This window comes from Bos grunniens, chromosome 7, assembly GCF_055505025.1.
Source record: "Bos grunniens cultivar Pamir isolate PY7600 chromosome 7, Bosgru_T2T1.0, whole genome shotgun sequence".
Taxonomy (NCBI): Eukaryota; Metazoa; Chordata; class Mammalia; order Artiodactyla; family Bovidae; genus Bos; species Bos grunniens.
In genome coordinates this window covers 47,465,489-47,484,869 of record NC_141171.1, presented here as the reverse complement: position 1 = coordinate 47,484,869, position 19,381 = coordinate 47,465,489, and the positions used below count along the sequence as shown (strand labels likewise).

The following is a 19,381-nucleotide window of genomic DNA, read 5'->3' as shown; positions in this document are numbered from 1 at the left end:
TTTGAAAAGCATTTATCTTCCTGTACTAGAATATTTTCTCTACTTTACATATTTTACAAATGCTATTGTCTGGACCACTTTCTTCAAGCTCCAACCACTAATGTCTAGCTCTCCAAGGTTTCAGCTTTAGCTATCATCCCTGACACCTTCCCTGATCAACCCATTAACTCTATATAAAGTAGGTTTTCCCCAATCTCTAATCTAAAACTATGTTCATTTCCTTCACTGTACTACCAAATTGTAAGTATTTGTTGGTTTTCTTGTATTTTCGACTCTCTCTCTAGAATGTAATCTTTAAAAAACAGTACTAAGCATATTTAGAGAACTTGTTAAATTCATTCAAGCTATTCATCTAAAACTACTGAGGTGCATTTTAGGAACATTTCATGCAAAGATGGGCACAATAAAGGATAGAAATGGTATAGACCTAACAGAAGCAGAAGATATTAAGAAGTGGCAAGAATACACAGAAGAACTACACAAAAAAGATCTTCATGACCCAGATAACCACGATGGTGTTTATCTCACCTAGAGCCAGACATTCTCGAGTGTGAAGTCAAGTGGGTCTTAGGAAGCATTACTATGAACAAAGCTAGTGGAAGTGATGGAATTCCAGTTGAGGTATTTCAAATCCTAAAAAATGATGCTGTGAGAGTGCTGCACTCAACATGCCAGAGTGCAGCAGTCAACATGCCAGCAAATTTGGAAAACTCAGCAGTGGCCACAGAACCAGAAAAGGTCAGTTTTCATTCTAATCCCAAAGAAAGGCAATGCCAAAGATGTTCAAACTACCGCACAGTTGCACTCATCTCAGTTCAGTTCAGTTCAGTCACTCAGTCGTGTTTGACTCTTTGTGACCCCATGAATCGCAGCACACTAGGCCTCCCTGTCTATCACCAACTCCCAGAGTTTACCCAAACTCATGTCCATCGAGTCGGTGATGCCATCCAGCCATCTCATCCTCTGTCGTCCCCTTCTCCTCCTGCCCCCAATCCCTCCCAGCATCAGAGTCTCCTCCAATGAGTCAACTCTTCGCATGAGGTGGCCAAAGTACTCGAGTTTCAGATTCAGCATCAGTCCTTCCAATGAACACCCAGGACTGATCTCCCTTAGGATGGACTGGTTGGATCTCCATGCAGTCCAAAGGACTCTCAAGAGTCTTCTTCAACACCACACTTCAAAAGCATCAATTCTTCAGCACTCAGCTTTCTTCACAGTCCAACTTTCACAATCATACATGACCACTGGAAAAACCATAGCCTTGACTAGAAGGACCTTTGTTGGCAAAGTAATGTCTCTGCTTTTGAATATGCTATCTAGGTTGGTCATAACTTTCCTTCCAAGGAGTAAGAGTTTTTTAATTTCATGGCTGCAATCACCATCTGCAGTGATTTTGGAGCCCCCCAAAATAAAGCCTGACACTGTTTCCACTGTTTCCCCATCTATTTGCCATGAAGTGACGGGACCAGATGCCATGATCTTCATTTTCTGAATGTGGAGCTTTAAGCCAACTTTTTCACTCTCCTCGTTCACTTTCATCAAGAGGCCTTTTAGTTCCTCTTCACTTTCTGCCATAAGGGTGGTGTCATTTGCATATCTGAGGTTATTGATATTTCTCCCGGCAATCTTGATTCCAACTTGTGTTTCTTCCAGTCCAGTGTTTCTCATGATGTACTCTGCATATAAGTTAAATAAGCAGGGTGACAATATACAGCCTTGACATACTCCTTTTCCTATTTGGAACCAGTCTGTTGTTCCGTGTCCAGTTCTAACTGTTGCTTCCTGACTTGCATACAGGTTTCTCAAGAGACAAGTCAGGTGGTCTGGTATTCCCATCTCTTTCAGAATTTTCCACAGTTTATAGTGATCACATCAGTGGAGAAGTAACTCCAGAAAGAATGAAGGGATAGAGCCAAAGCAAAAACAATACCCAGCTGTGGATGTGACTGGTGATAGAAGCAAGGTCTGATGCTGTAAAGAACAATACTGCATAGGAACCTGGAATGTTAAGTCCATGAATCAAGGCAAATTGGAAGTGGTCAAACAGGAGATGGCAAGAGTGAACATCGACATTCTAGGAATCAGAGAACTAAAATGGACTGGAATGGGTGAATTTAACTCAGATGATGATTATATCTACTACTGTGGGCAGGAATCCCTTAGAAGAAATGGAGTAGCCATCATGGTCAACAAAAGAGTCAGAAATGCAGTACTTGGATGCAATCTCAAAAAATGACAGAATGATCTCTGTTTGTTTCCAAGGCACTCATCTCACGTGCTAGCCAAGTAATGCTCAAAATACTCCAAGCCAGGCTTCAGCAGTATGTGAACTGTGAACTTTCAGATGTTCAAGCTGGATTTAAAAAAGGCAGAGGAACCAGAGATCAAATTGCCAACATCTGCTGGATCATTGAAAAAGCAAGAGCGTTCCAGAAAAACATCTATTTCTGCTTTATTGACTACACCAAAGCCTTTGACTGTGTGGATGACAACAAATTGTGGAAAATTCTTCAAGAGATGGGAATACCAGACCACCTGCCCTGCCTCCTGAGAAATCTGTATGCAGGTCAAGAAGCAACAGTTACAACTGGACATGGAACAACAGACTGGTTCCAAATCGGGAAAGGAGTATATCAAGACTGTATACTGTCACCCTGCTTATTTAACTTATACACAGCGTACATCATATGAAATGCCAGGCTGGATGAAGCACAAGCTGAAATCAAGATTGCTGGGAGAAATATAGACAACCTCAGATATGTGGATGACACCACCCTTATGACAGAAATTGAAGAGGAACAAAAAAGCCTCTTGATGAAAGTGAAAGAGGAGAGTGAACAAGTTGGCTTAAAACCCAACATTCATAAAACTAAGATCATGGCATCTGGTCCCATCACTTCATGCAAATAGATGGGGAAACCATGGAAACAGTGAGTTTATTTTCTTGGGCTCCAAAATCACTGCAGATGGTGACTGCAGCAGTGAAATTAGAAGACACTTGCTCCCTGGAAGAAAAGCTATGACCAACCTAGACAGCATATTAAAAAGCAGAGGCATTACTTTGCCAAGAAAAGTCCGTCTAGTCAAAGCTATAGTTTTTCCAGTAGTCATGTATGGATGTGAGAGTTGGACAATAAAGAAAGTTGAACACCAAAGAATTGATGCTTTTGAACTGTGGTGTTGGAGTAGGCTCTTGAGAGTCCCTTGGACTGCAAGGAGATCCAACCAGTCCATCCTAAAGGAAAACAGTCCTGAATATTCATTGGAAGGACTGATGCTGAAGCTTCAATACTCTGGCCATCTGATGCGAAGAACTAACTCACTGGAAAAGACCCTGATGTTTCGAAAGACTGATGGTGGGAGGAGAAGGGGGCAACAGAGGATGAAATGATTGGATGGCATCACTGACTCAATGGACATGAGTTTCAGTAAGCTCCAGGAGTTGGTAATGGACAGGGAAGCCTGGCGTGCTGCAGTTCATGGGGTCACAAAGAGTCGGACACGACTGAGTGACTGAACTGAACAATACAGGCGCTGAGAATATAGAAGTGAATAAAAGTGGACCAAAATCCTTGTCTTCATAAAGCCTGCATTCCAGTGGAGGGAGACAGATAAAGTACAATAAATGAATGATACAGGATAGCTGTAAGGTGAAAACTGCTATGGAGAAAAATAAAACAGTGGAAGGTGGATCAGGAGTGCTATGAAAGAGGTGTAATTTTAAACAGGGTGGCTGGGCTGAGCCTCACTGAGAAGGCACCAAAGAGTGAGCCAGGCAGGGAAAACTAGTACAAGCGAAGGCAACAGGCAATGTGCAAATCCCAAAGTGGGAGCATGTCTGGCACATTCAAGTAACCACAAGACCACGAACCCTGACAATAAGCACATAAGAAAGGGAAAACAGGAATGGAGTCAAACAGGTAAGAGAGCCATGCAGTAATATAAGTGCTTTTGGCCTTTACTATAAGTGAAATGTAGACCCATTTAAGAGCTCTGAGTGAAGATATGACATTTTCAGACTTATGTTATTAAACAATCACTCTGGGCCACATGTTCAGAATGGGGAGGGGGTGGGGATGGAGGCAGCAAGGGTAGAAAGCAGGGAGACCGAGATCAGTTCAGTGCTGCAGCAATTTAAGTAAGAGATGATGGTGGCTCAGACCAGGATGACTGCAGCATGGTGGTGAGAAGCAGACAGTTTCACATGTTTGGGAGACAAAAGGTTTCCTGGCGGAAGAGATAAGGGGAATGTGAGAATGGAGGAGTCAAAAATGACTCCAAGGTGTCAACCTGGGCTACCAGAATGGGATTGATTTAGGGGAGGCTGATAGGGAAGCTAAAGGATGATTTTACATAAAATGAATGTATGAAGAAAATGTTGTTAAACTTAACCAGGTTTCCATTCAAATGAATTGTTATTAATGTCAAGAAACCAAGTCTTGTTCTTACTTCAAGTTACCTGAGTAGAACCTCCTGACCTGCCATAAACACATACACACAAACACCCCTCAATAGTCTCCCTGAGATAGACAGACTTTTAGACACACACTGCTCAGCCCCAGATTCAAAGGAAAATTAAAAAAAACAGCTCCTTCACCTTCTGGTCCAACATCTCTCTGATTGCTTCAATCCAAAATAAAAGGCAAACAAACCAATTCAAAAATTTCACCCAACACCGTTAGCCAAAAGGAAATCTCCTGACCACATTAACCCTTGCAAATGTGCATATGGGTCAAAGCCACCATCACTTCAACCAAACCGATACAGAAGAACTACAGATGGGGGTTTTAAAGAAACAAATCCTTCATAACCATTCCACAAAATTCAGATTCATTGACATCAGGGCCCTACCTCCCAGGTTCTGCAGTAGGTTTGAGAACCAAGGCCCTTAGAATCATCCACAATGGGAGAAAGTCACTTGCTTATACACATTCAGAGGTAACTTTTTTGTGGTTGGTGGGGGTATAGCTTTACAAGTGTCTTACCCCTGTGGTTCTAACATCTTTAGTCACCAAGTATTAGCAAAAGTAGACATCCGTCACCACAACTATCAAACCAATCCTAGACCTAGGTATATAATCACTATAAAATGTTTAAGCCACATCCATGACTGCAAGCAGGTAAGAGAAAGAAACCAAGAACAAGCTGGCCCCACAGCTCTCCTAGATTAAGAAAACCTATTCTTTACTAGATCATCTAGAAAGAAGAGGAAATACAGTCACATGAGCACCAAAATCATTTTCCTAGAGAAACACTTAAATCATCACTTTTCCCAATTACGGTTCCCAAATTTCCAAAGACATCCAAAGTCCTCACAGTGATTTCAAAGCCACTCAGGAGCTGAGCAGCTGCCAGCTGACCCTTCTCACAGCACAGAACTCTCACCCAGGCTCTCTCTGTGCCCATACAAGTCTTTTTTTATCTCCCACATCCAGACTTTTGTTTCCCAGTTTTTAATCACTCTTTAAACCTCACCTGCTTCTCTAAGTCCTCTAATTAAGCAGAGCCTGATCTAGATGTATCACTCACCCCCACAGAGCCTGCAAGATTTCTGACATTGCTACCAGATGTGTCTGAGAATACCTGCATAGGCTTGTAGGCACAGGAATAGACACAGAGCTGGTCAATCTTTACAGTACTTTCCTTTAAATTATAAAATCACCAAGAGCAGATACCCAATCAGTATGTTACAAAATGTCTCTCTGGAGTACAAAGTGCTAACTTGTGTACACAACATATACTTCAAATCTTTATGAAGACACTTTCCAGATAAGCTCATCTACTCACTTGAGTGGGCAGAAAGATGTGAAGAAGGTAAAGAAAATGAAAGACTAGCTTTGAAAAAGTTCTGCAGTGCCCCTCTTTTCCTAGAAACACACAAACCAGAATAACTAGATCTCAAGTTATAGTCTACCAGATAGGATGCCAAGCAGATCCTAACATATCATGAAAACAGAAGTGACCAAAACAAAGCTTGCCTTGAAAAAGTACCAGCCATATTCTGAGACCACAGTTAAATTTAAAAAGTTTAAGACTGTTTATAGGACTCCAGCTGCTATGTTCAAAGAAAAGTAGGAAGGTGATACCAGTCTTTTTCTTACTATTAATATTATTTTCAATAATAACAAAACAATATATATGGACATCAAAAAGGAAAAATCCAGTTAAACCTCACAACAGATTAGGCCATTTTCAAATTTCCAGAGTATACCATTCTGTAATTTATATATATACACATTATAAGCAGAGACTGGTATACCACAGAAATCAAAAGCAAATCCTATTTACAAAAGGCACTTTAACAACTGACTTCCAAAAACGAATTACAATTACAGTATCGCACACATGGAACCACCTAATAAAGAAAACTTTCTTCTAAAATATTTTCACAACCAAGTTAGGAATACAATAAAAGCAGAAGGAAAAGTCACTGATACCACTTCTCTAATAGAAAAAGGCCAAATATCTCCCCACCTAGGTGCCCAGGGCAAAAAAGTATCAAAACTGCAGAGTGAAGACCTAGCTGATTATTTACGAAAAAATAGTAACTGTGTAATTACCCCATCTTTTCTAAGCTGTCACACACTCAAAGATGTTAGAACATGAGACTGAAAAACTAGTTGGTCCTAACAACAATCTTGGAGAAGGAAATGGCAACCCACTCCAGTGTTCTTGCCTGGAGAATCCCAGGGACGGGGGAACCTGGTGGGCTGCCGTCTATGGGGTCACAAAGAGTCGGACACGACTGAAGCGACCTAGCAGCAGCAACAACAATCTAGCTTTTAACAATTTTTAAAAAAGAATTTTATATTTTAACCTTCCAAGTAGTAAATGTACCTCTAAGATTCAGAGTTCTAGGTAATGGCAATGTATTGGATAAGCCAGCACTGAGAGTTTCAATTACTATTGTTCTATTAATTTTGGAAGCAGAAAATCAAAGTGTAAAAAGACATGGGCAGGCTTTGTGAGGACGTTCATCATCATCTTTGGTGGGGAAAACATTCTACCTCTGTGCAGTCTTCTTGGGTCCTACTCCCAAATAATCTTTTCTCCAAAATATCCAGACTGGTAGAAATAAGAATCATCCTTCAGGCTTTTATAAGACTGTCCCTTATAAAAGGAAATCTTCTCCATTGTCTTTGACCTTATTAGTATACCAGCAAACCCATAGGATCTAAGGGAGCTGTAACATTTGAAGAAATAAACTATTCAGTTTCTTCTTTGGGCTAGTATGAAGCACACGAACAGACTAGGAATACAGTCACTCTAGAAATAACGAGAACAGGGAAAACTGATAATCAGGGGAATAAAGGCAGCTATACCCTAAAGAGTTCTCAAGTCAGCTAAGTCAACATATACATCTGGTAATAATAAACACTGATAAGTCATAAACAAAAAGGGCTTTCTTATTCAGACTCTACATACTACTGGTAACATTAAAATTTACATAAAAACACTAAAACAATATGTATTAAATAGATTTTTATAAATAGTATTTCAAGTTACCAAGAAATTTTTAGAAGTTTTATATTTTACTACCTAGTCTTCAAAAGATAAGAAGCTGGTAGCTTTGATTTGACCAAGTTACAAATCTCTTTCCAGAAGTAAGAGAAAACATACTGCCTCGTTTAACGCAAGGCACAAAAAAGATCATCACTGCAAATCATAATGTTTGGGTTCATGATGAAAACGGGAAATAGGCAGGCTACCCAGGTATAATGATGGTTATAGTCTAATGTGCTTCAGGCTCAGCCAAGAATTAAAACCCAGTGAAGAGGGTAAGCAGAATTTACTTGCCTCTACCTTGATACAGAAGGCAACTTTTAATAATACTCCCAGCAACATGTTACATAACCAGTAAACAATCTGATTCAAACCTCATTAGTAACAACATTCTGCCACTGTCTCCCACTGAAATTAAAACTGACTTTGCCAGAGGGGAAAGAAATGTAGCACGTACCAATCTACCCATTTTTGTGGCGCCTAACCCTGTGAACCAGACAAGTAGATAATTCCACCAAATCTGCACAGAACCTACAAAAATATTTTACTCTTTTCCTTTCCAGTTCACTGTTCCCTTAACTATATCATTGGATGCATTTAAAATCTAAGAAGAAAGTCAGCTGGGAAGGTTCATCTAACTTTTATAGTCTATGATCTGAAAAATGGAGGCATAAATGACAGATGGATTTTATTAACAAAAATAAATAGGTACAGTTTATGTGATAAAAGCAGCTATGTGAAAGGAAAGGCACACTGAGGGAGCAGCAAGGTAGAGAGAGGGAAGAAAGGAGGCTGCTACAGAGACAATCATGCAAAAGTTAAATTTAAAAAATCTAAACGTAATCAACACAACTCTCATGAAAGTTACACTTTAAACTTGTTTCTTAAGTATTTCTGTAATCTTGGATTCATCTTAGAGGGGGGTAAAAGTTACCAAAGTACCAATAAGAGGAAGAATATAAAATAATTGGTTTAGATCTATATGTGTACATGTGTTAGTTGAACATACAGTCATGTCCAACTCTTTGCAAACCCATGGACTGTATAGCCCACCAGATTCCTCTGTCCATGGAATTCTCCAGGCAAGAATACTGGAGTGTGTAGCCATTCCCTTCTCCAGGAGATCTTCCTGACCCAGAGATCGAACCCGGGTCTCCCACATTGCAGGCAGATTCTTTACCATCTGAGCCACCTGGGAAGCCCTTAAAACTATTAAAAAAAAAAAAAAAAAAACAACTCCTTATTTGGAACACACTCGTAAAAGTATTCAGATCCATAATGTTCACATTGTCTCTAGCTTTTGTCTTCCACAACACTGGCACCTAGGAACAATTTTAAACTGCTTGGCAAGTTACTAATTTATTGAGACTAAGGTTTTCAACCATTTAGCTTTCAAATTAAAGTTTAAAAACTAATTCACTGCGGGCAATATGGGTGCTCTAATTTAAGGAAATTTAACTACCCAAGTTTAGAAACAGAATTTTCGAAAGAATTTGAAAACAGCAACTTCAGTATCCCTTCCTCTCAATTTCTGTGAGGCCAAGCCACAACCTCCCACCTATCCAGTCTTTTTGCTAAATAAGAACACTTTGGGGGGGGTACTAGGCAACGGGCATGATGTGACAAACCCGACCAAACTTCAAAACTTTTTCCACAGAAAGATAAGGTAAACAAGATACACTTAGCACCACACCCATATAAATGCACGGGCAGCCAGGAATGCTTTTCCCCCTGTCTCTCTCTAGACCTCCAGCTGGTCAGGAAACAATGTCTCTACAATCAAGATAGAGATCTGGCCCAGGGTGTTCAGGCATTCCTCACCTCTGGGCTGGCCTACAGCTCCACTCTCCAATGCCATCCAAACCAGAATTGGAACATTTTGTTAGGAAGTGGGCGAACGTCCAAATACCCGACTATCCTCGCCCCAGTTCTTTTTTGCAACCAAAATCTGTTTTGGCTACTGAGCATGCTCCGACTTAAGACAGGCGCCACATGGGAGTTTTCAAAGCTTAGGCTCCAAACTCCACGTAATAACAGCAGCTGAAAGGGGAAGAGAGGAAAGAGGGAGAGCATGGGGAGGGGGCAGACCGAATATGAATCTGAGCCCTGACACTAGAGTGAAAGACCCCAGCAGGGGTTGAATATGATGAAGGCAAACAGATACTGCTTGTCGTTATCCTTGCAGCAAAAGTTTACACAAAGTAGAAGAAATCTTTGCAATGATGGAAACTGGCATGGCAAGTGGCAGAAACCGGGTCTAACTACCAGCTGAGTGCAGCAGCAGGTCACAACTGCCCGGGGTGTAATTCCCACCGATAAGAGTGGATCCTTATCTTTGAAACACAAAGCGACGACGGCGGCACGGATTCATCAAGCCACTGGACGGTTTTGCAATGTAGCCGACCAAGCTGCTCGGCCGAGCTCGGCAGTCCCACCAGGGGTGTGTGTTGAGGGTGGCGCTCGCATAAGGGAGGGCAAACCGTTCCCCCGGACAGAAGTGGGGCCGGGGATCCCCGCGAGGGCGTCCTGAACGCCTCCCGCCACAGTCCGGGTGGTAACGGCGGAGCCCGGACGAGGGCCAGCGTTGGCCCCGCCTCGGGACGCCCCCGGGGCAGGCAAGGCCTCCGCAGCCGGACGGGCCGCACCATCGCCGCCCGCCTGGACCCCGGCAGGCCGGGTCTCGGCCTACCTCCCGCCCCGCAGGCCCGGGTGATTTCCGCTCCGCCCGCCCCCGCCTCGGCCCGAGTCCGGCCGCTAGGGCAGAACCGCGTCCGGGCAAAGCCTGCAGCCCACGGTCCCACTCACTGGCCCGCCCGTCCCGGGGCCCCACATTCACTCACGAGCCGGCGGCGCGCGCTCTCCCGGCGCCGTCGCTGCGCTTCTCCTCAGCGCAACTTTATTAGCAGCTCGGCAGCGGGACACGCGCACGGCGCCCGCTCGTCCAGGACCCGGATGAAGGAGGGAAGGAGCCGGGGAGGACGCCGCGGAGTCGGCGCATGCGCGCAAGCGGCCGAGTGACCGCTGCGGGACAGACCGAGGGAAGGGCCGACTGGCTCCCGCGGCTGGAGGAAGCCTCCGCGCTTGGCTTGGCGCCCGCAAACTCCAGCTTCCGATCTGCCAGAGTCATCTCGCGTCCATGGCCGGGCCCAGGACTGGCAGTCGGCTAGTTCCCACCGCCACGATAGCCACTGGAAGTCTCCACTAGCCAAATCAACCCACATTATAATAAAATAAAACAATTGTTTTCGACATGGACAGTTGGCGATTTTCCCAGTCCTGTATGAAGTGTAAATAAAAATATCGTCGGATATAACTTTGCTACTGTTAATGATTTGTAATATAAATCTGAGAATCTGTGTCAATACATAGATTTCCCTGGTGGCTCAGACGGTAAAGCGTCTGTCTACAATCTAAGAGACCTGGCTTCGATCCCTGGGTTGGGAAGATTCCCTGGAGGAGGAAATGGCAACCCCACTCCAGTACTCTTGCCTTGAAAATCCCATGGATGGAGGAGCTTGGTGCAGGCTACTATCCATGGGGTCGCAAAGAGTCGGGCACGACTGGGCGACTTCACTTCACTTCACCATCTAGGGCATGCAATTTGGAGAGTACTAGTGAAGAAAAACTTTTAAATAATTTTGTTTTTATTTTAAAAGTTCAATGCTGACTTTCCAATAGTCTGGTATAGGTTTGTTTTTAAAAACAAATTAACCTAAATGAAAATCAAAATTGGAGTCATTTTCAAATCCTCTCTCTCATTCTCTAAACCAAACCATCATGAAATCTTACTAACACTACCTTCAAATACATCCCAGATCTGACCAGCATTGGTGCCCTGAGCCAGGGTCATCTCACCTGAATTTAAATGGGAAGCAGCTGTTTTGCTCCAGGCTTTTTCCACAGGGAAGAGGCATGGTGAATGTTGTCCAAGTCTCTGCATTAAGGATAGTCATCTCAAATGTGGACAGAGGCCTGGTGAGGGAATGTAGTGGGCCTGGGTGCAGAACCAGAGAGAGCCTCCTCTGTTCAAAGGGGGCAGCTGCTATTTCACTCTAGCCAACTGTCACCGTGGGGAAATGTGGAAATAAGGACCCAGTTTTGGGAGATCTGATTTTTCAAAAACAGCTGGAAATCTGGACTTCAATACAAAATCTCATTTTTATGTATGTAGCAACTTTTTTTTCATTCTTTCTTTTTTCTTTCTTAGACATTCAGGAGGCCAACCCTGTACAAGCCAAGTAAAACAAATCCGTGGTCCTGATTCAGCCTGCTGGCCATCAGTTTGTAATCTCAGGTCTATGTCTTAAAACTCTTTACTACATCATAAAGTTTGTGAAAGTAAAGTCTGTGTACTTTAACTCTTTGTCACACTCACTGACTATTTGCTGTTAATTCAGAAGTTTCCAGCCCTTGGAAAGCACATATTTCTGGAGCCTGCATGGCTTTACAACTCCCAAAAGTGCCCATAACCCTGCCTTGGAGGATCTTTTTTTTAAATTTCCCCAGAACTAATGTTTGCAGAGAGGTTTGTTGAACATTATAAGACATAAAAATGTGGTTTAAATATTTTGTACACTTCAGCCACTCCTCCCTTCAAACAGGCAGTAAAATCCTTCCCAAAACAAACTGTTTGCTGTCTTGTAGTCACTGCACATATGTAAAGAACAATTTGTGATTACAGGATTCCTTTCACAATCTCAGGTTAATCTCAAAGCCAACAGTTTTGCTTCCTGATCTGTGTGTCCAAATACTGATTAAATCAACCCGAGACTCAAACTTCTCCAAATTGCTGTGTAGGCTCAGCTTAGGTCTTAAATAGAAAGAGATATTAACATAGAATACAGGAAGAGAAACTCCTCCCAAAGGACAAGACAGCACTCAGCATTCAAAGGGTATAAAAAAATCAGATCATTAAAGATCTATATAGTCAAAAAGACTATCAGATGGCAAATGAACAGGCCTGTCAGAGCCATAGGAAAGGAGTAGGAAGTCCCTGTTTTGGGGACAGGGACTAAAAGCAAATGTAGAACAGGACAACCTGAACTGATAGAATAGTTGGTGGGGCATCAAAAGAGACAAACTGCCTTTTCAGTTTAGCGTTCACCTGACCAGAAAGGTCAAACTGAAGCAGCTTCAAAATTCAATTTTGTGTTACTTATAGAGAAGCTTAATACTGGAAAACTCACACAAGTGCTTCTCAAGCAGGGGTGCCAAAGACCCCAAGGGAACATTTGACAATATTTGAAAAGAATCTCGGTTGTCACATCTAGGAAGGTGGTGCTGGTGACATCTACTCTGTAGTGGCCAGGGATCTAAACACTCTTATGATACGCAGGACAGTTTTCTTCTACCAAGACTTATCCGGCCCAGGACTTCCCTGATGGTCCAGTGGTTAAAATCCACCTGCCAATGCAGGGGGCACGGGTTCAATCCCTGGTCCCAAAACTAAGATCCCACATGCCACAGAGCAACTAAGCCCGTGGGACACAACGACAGAGCCAGCGTGCTGGAGCCCACGGGCCCCAACTACTGACCCACGTACCACAACTGCTGAAGCTTGTGCTCCAATGAGAGAAGCTAGCACAGTGAGAACCCGAGCACTACAGCAAAGAGTAGCCTCAGCCCACCGCAGTTAAAGAAACACACACAGCAACGAAGACAGAGCAGCCAGAAGGAAAGAAAGCAAGCAAGAGAGAATTATCTAGCCCCAAATATCAATCATGCTGAAGTTCACAACCCTGATTTAAGCCCCAGTTTCCTTCTAGCTCTGTTGATGCTTAGGGAGAAAATGAGCCCTTTCTTTGAACTTTTCCAATAACTATGTTAATTATTCATTTGATGTAAAGAACCAGCTTAAATATTTGGTCAGTGACATACTCACACCCTGAATTTTATAAGGAGGTAATTTTTAGGAAATGTGAGAACATATATGAAACAAGAAGAACTGGAATACTTAACTTAGTCTTTCCATATTTTTAAATATATGGTAATTGGGGCAAATTGGGTTTGGTTTCAATATATTTAATATATGTCTCAATTTGACCCTTTACTGTAGCTCAGAAGATTCTCCCTAAATGACCAGTGGACCTCCAGTAGAATTGGAAGAATGTGGTGATGTTCCAAAGAGTTGCCCAGTGTAGAGGGATCAATGAATGACATCACAGAAATCCATAAAGGGATCTGGTAGCCACCTCAGAGACATCTCACTTTCTCACACAGCCATGGCAAGTGGACATCAAAGGAAGAAATGTCTAAGTTTGTGTGACCCCTCTCGACAATGTCTGGGAAACAATAAACCTGTCTTTCCAAGTTCTGAAAATTGTATGCTCTTCAATGGATAAATTAGCCCTACCCTCCATCCTTAATATTGGAAGCAATGCAGAAGGCAGAGCTAAACTGAGAAAAGTGCTGAGAAGAGTGAAGTTCTAAAGAAATGTTGTGCAAAGACATACCCCAAGATCCCACAGAGAGAAAAACATCATGTTACAGTTTTCAAAAGAAACTTCACATTAGTGTTTAACAGAGCAAGCCAAGGTTCTGTGCCAACCAGAGAATACACTAAAGTGACTTTACCCAATATTTGAAAGGATTTTTTTCCAGTAAAATTTGAGTGTTCTTGTGTGAAATGAGCCCTTAATATTCCACAGACCCTTTACTATCACAACACAAAATTGAGAATCAATACAAAATGTACTGAAAAAAGGAAAAGGAAAGTAAAAGAGTAATAGCTGCCTCTGCTGGAAGCACAGGAATCTTGCTGCCAGAGATTTTTAAGCTTCAGGAATGGATATCAGAGACTCCATGAGCCCCATGGAATGAATATGCACGTTTCTGTGTAGAAAATTCTATTCAAATCTTCTGCAGCAAAGGTCTGTAGCTTTCATCAGATTCTCAAAAGGTTTCCTGATCTCCAAATGTTTGCAGATGCCTAAAGCAGTGGTTATTTTATGTGTGGTATAAATTTAATGTGTCCATTTTAAGTTATCTTTTCTTCTTCTCTTTTTTCAGAGCAACATAATTGGGAGATTCCTCTCCAGGGAAGGCTGCTTCATGCAGAGAGTAGAAACCAGGCTTGCCTGTCTCCAGCCATCTGCTACATTAAAGAAGGCCTCCTATGGCTGGAATCCAAAACACGAAATTAAAAGGGTTGCCTGCACCCAGAGTCATAAAACAAAGAGGCTTTCTAAAGTGAGGCTTGGAGTGAACACTCATTTCTTCCTGACTTAAACAGCATCTGTTCCTCTTGACGGCAAACGCCCTCTGAGTTAACTCAACTGACCTCCCCGGTTCTACAGTCTCAGTTTTCATCCTCAGACACATAGTCTCAGATGAGCCAAACCACATGTGCACTCGGCCACAAATCCAGAGCAGCAGGTGAAAATCTGGAAGTGTTATGGTACTGGGGAGATGGGAAGGAGACAGAAACTTCTCCTTCTCCCAAATGCTCTTTAACTGGACAAAATCATAGTAGTGACAACTCTGAAGCTAACCCTATGTTCCTGGTTTGAACACAGACTGTCTTGCTTACTATGAGTGTGACCTCGCGCAAGTTTCTTAGCCAGTCTGTACCTCAGTCTCAGCGTCTGTAAAATGCAGATAACAGCGATATCAACTTATAGAGTTATTATTATTTGGATTAAATGAACAGATACTTGTTAGGCTCTTAGGACAGTGCCTGACACATGTTGTTGTTTTTATTGTTTAGTCAGTGAGTCTTGTCTGACTTGCACCCTCATGGACTGCAGCCCACCAGCTTCCTCTGTCCATGGGATTTCCCTGGCAAGAATACTGGAGTGGGTTGCCATTTCCCTTTCCAGGGGATCTTCCGACCCAGGGATAAAACTCGTGTCTTCCTGCATTGGCAGGTGGATTCTTTAGCACTGAGCTACCAAGGAAGCCCCCTGTTTGGACGGAGTAGTCAGGATTAAATCAAGTCATCCTTCCACAATCTAGCATCAAGACTCATCAGTTCTACCTTCAAACCATACTTTAAATCTATCCACTTCTCTCCACATCTTCCATCCACTGATAGTCAGGTTTAATCCCAGTTCAGGTCACTATCATTACTCACCTGGACTATTGGCTGCTTCTACTCAGCCTTGCTCCAGTCCCTTGATCGCCGAACAGATACTACACGCTGAAAATGTAAATGTTGAGGTTATGGTAACTCTCAAAGTAAAGCTCTTCAAGGCCATCCCATTGCTTTTAGAATAAACTCCAGACCCTCTACCATGGCACCTCCCCAACTGATAAGGTCCCTGCCATCACCAACACTCTCACACGAACCTTGCCCACACAGAACCTTCTTTCTGTTCTTCACATGTCACAAGCTACTCTCCAACTTGGAGCTTTATGGCTGTGCTGTCTTCTCCTTGTGCTCACCTTCCACCTTGGTAACTTCTGAAACGCCCTGCCCACCACTCCTCATCTGTCTCACTCCTTCTCTCCAACCTGAGTCTCAGCTTAAAGGTCCCTTCCTTACAAAAACTTTCTCTGCCACTCCACTCCACCTGCCCCTCCATCCCAGTGTACATACACTTCCAGAGCATCCAGCTCTTTCCCTCATGGGTCTCTCTTCTCACATGTCATGACTTGATCAAAGTTTATGTTCTCCACTGGAATTAAGCTCCTCTTCACAACTGAATCCTCAACACTTACATCAGGCCTGGAGTGCCCTAAACCCTCAATAAACAGTCACTGGATTTTCTGCTTCAAGTTCAGCTTTATGTTTGATCCTAGTAAAATCACTTCGCTTGCACTTAATTTTTTAAAATTTCCTACTCAAATTTTAATATGTAACAGGTGTCACTCCCCCACTACCCAAGCAAAAACTCAACCCTTGGATTTAGGATTCATTCATTCACTTATTCATTCAGCTTAAATCTTGCTGTAGTACCTACTGTGCCTCCGGCACTGGGCCAAGAACTCAGAATACTAAGGTGGAGTGGTATTTTCTCTGTCCTGGTGAAGCTCAGTCTCCAGGGCGAATGTTTGCTGGTCTTCTGTCTTCAATTTACTTGAACATTTGATGGAAAATCAGAAGCCAGAAAATAAAATCTGTCATTTCAAAGCCATAAGCCCAAGCATTTACAATGGAAGAGATTTTTCATACCTTTGAGGATCTCTTGAGGGACGACCCAGAGGGATGGTATGGGGAGGGAGGAGGGAGGAGGGTTCAGGATGGGGAACACATGTATACCTGTGGCGGATTCATTTTGATATATGGCAAAACCAATGCAATATTGTAAAGTTAAAAACTAAAATAAAATTTAAAAAAAAAAGAAAAAAAGAAAGCTCACACATGTTATAGACCATTCATGTGTGAAAATGAAAAACAAAGACCCTTTTCTGAAATGGAGTTTTTAGTGCTAAGGGTTAAACTATGCAGTTTGATCATTTGAAAAGTTGTTACAGGCAGAGTTGCATCCCTCTAGACTACATATCCTGAAATATTTCATATGAATCTTTTTTAAAAAGAGCTTTATAGTTTTTAAAAATATTGCATGTTTACTAGAAAATTTCAAATTATACAGAAAATGAATAAAAGAGTAAAAGTTACTTGAAATCACACATGTAGAAATAACCATGGTCAATAGGTCAATAAGTTGATGGAACATCTTTCCAGACATCACTTCATGCAACAATAATAATAACATTGTTGCTGTTCAGTCACTAAGTCATATCTGACTCTTTTGCAACCCCAGGGACTATAGCCCGCCAGGCTCCTCTGTCCGTAGGATTTTCCAGGCAAGAATACTCAAGTGGGTTGCCATTTCCTTCTCCAGGGGATCTTCATGACCCAGGGATCAAACCTGCATCTCCTGCATTGGCAGGCTAATTCTTTACCACCGAACCACCAGGGGAGCCCAATAAGAATAGCTAATATTGATCAAACACAGACTTTATACTAAGTACAGGACAATGTGCTTTCTATATTTTACTAAATGTCATAGAAAACTGACAATGTAATTCGTGTTACTAATATTATCAAATTCCTTTTTCTAAATGAAGAAACTAAGGCACAAGCCATTAAGGAATTAGTCATTGTGAATAGACATATTGCTACAGCCCGCTTGGGGTTGCAACTCCCAGAGATGTTTCTGACTCCACCTTGGAGGGTGTGTTTTAAGCACTGATGTTTGCAAAATGCTTTGTGGATCACTGAAAAGTATAATAGAATTTGGTTGAAATATTTTGTACCTAGGCCCCATTTCTTACTCCTTGAATTTTGTAATCTCTTGAATATCTTGCACTCTCTGCTTTCCACACCCTGGCCCTTCTAACTCCTCCCTCCAGGCCCCTGTACCACCACCTTTCCCATCACTAAGCTGATGTCAGCTGACCCACTACTCCCAACCCGCCATAACATTCCCATCAACTTAACTCTGCTTTCACAGTAACCTCTGTAGGGAATGGTCCTTCCCACAGGACCTGTCTTTCCTCCCTAGGCCAAGTTAAATGCCTACTTCAGGAGGTCTGTTTGGCCCTCACAGACCTTTATGTGATTCTTGATCCAGTGAGAGTTGCATAGGAAGGAAGAGATAGGCAATGTAGGGAAGGTGGGAGGTGAGGGATTTCACAGCCACTTTACAGTAAAGAAACGGAGTCTCAGAGAAGTGAAGTCAATGTCTGAGTTCATACAGATTGTTCATAATGAAACTAGAATTCAAATCCAGGTGCGTCCAACACCCAAACTCCTGCTCTAAATATTATGCGCGCTGCCTGCTCTCTTGACTCACCCCGACAAAATGGTTTTTGTGAATCCTATGATAATAGTCAAGGAATCACAATACTGTCTGAACTGAGCTGGAAAATAATCTCAGTGACTAAATAAAAGAATGAACGAATGATGAATGAATTAACCAACACAGAAATGAATAAATAAATGTGTGGACAGGCACAGTTGTAATTTCTAAACTGGATGTGTGTCACTTGGTGGTGGTGAAGTCACCCAGAGCAAGTAGGCCGTAAAACTCTGTGTTTATTCTAACAGTCAGGTAAGGGCCCTGAACAAGCTCAAAGGTCCGAAGTGAATGCAGTTATTGTTCCAACATGTTTATCTTGAAGTGTAGTGAAACCTATGAATTCTATTTGTATAGTGACTAATGCCTCTGTGGATGTATCATTTACAATATGGTGGCATTACTAATGTGCCACATTAAAGGTGATTTGAACTGATGAATCAAATCAGTTAAGCTCCTCTAAGTCAACTCTGGCCACCCGAATCATGGCGTGTAATGTTTCCATTGCAGAGAGGAGCTGTGCTAAGCAGTCCAAGGGGGTTGATCTCATCTGTGTTGCTTCCACAAACCTGTTTTGGTAAGAATGCTATCGCACTGTATGCTAAAATCAAAGTTCAAACAATTTAAAAAATGAGGTAAGAAGTCAACCAATTTGCCTGCATTGAACGTATCATGGATGGGGTAGTGGGAGCCCCCTGCCAGATCATTCTGCCAAAAATGAGATGTCTGAGCTCCCATGTGGTCCTGGCTCTGATGTCTCTGGGGTCTGAGCAAAAGCCATCTGGGAATGCTTCTGGTTTCCAGGACCACAGGAAAGAAGTCTATTTATCATATGGGTTAAAATATTTATCTTATTTTCTTATGATTACTGGATGAGTTTCTATTAATATTATATACAGGCACTATGATGGTAAGGGAATGGTCCCAAATGTTCCTCTATTTTTTTCATGAAAAATAAGGATATTCGGAGATAAAAATAGTGGAAAAGAACATTCGCCTCTCTCCTTGACCTTCCCTCCATATTTCTTCGTTTAGTCAATTGTCTATTTTGATCTTCATGACTGACACCTCCTTTCTCATTCATTTATTCACTCAACAAACATTTGTGACGGGTTTGTTATGTGCCAGGCCTTGGG

At 42.3% G+C, this 19,381-nt stretch overlaps 1 protein-coding gene across 7 annotated transcripts in view; it reads right to left on the bottom strand.

The window, feature by feature from the left end:
- Positions 1 to 19,381, bottom strand: part of SMAD5 (SMAD family member 5) — a 114,106-nt gene that overhangs the window by 51,838 nt on the left and 42,887 nt on the right. Inside the window, exons 3-4 of one of the 7 annotated variants that reach the window (XM_086413644.1) lie at positions 16,400 to 16,519; positions 15,575 to 15,640 (exon numbers count right to left, since the gene is read on the bottom strand). The exons of 2 other annotated variants lie outside the window; for them this stretch is intronic. The gene's annotated coding sequence lies outside the window, so the exon portion shown is untranslated. Of the gene's footprint in view, positions 1 to 8,556; positions 8,737 to 9,324; positions 9,539 to 9,816; positions 10,198 to 10,343; positions 11,072 to 15,574; positions 15,641 to 16,399; positions 16,520 to 19,381 lie in introns of those variants that run through there. 4 more of the 7 variants (XM_086413642.1, XM_086413648.1, XM_086413645.1 and 1 more) reach the window with 4 other exon arrangements.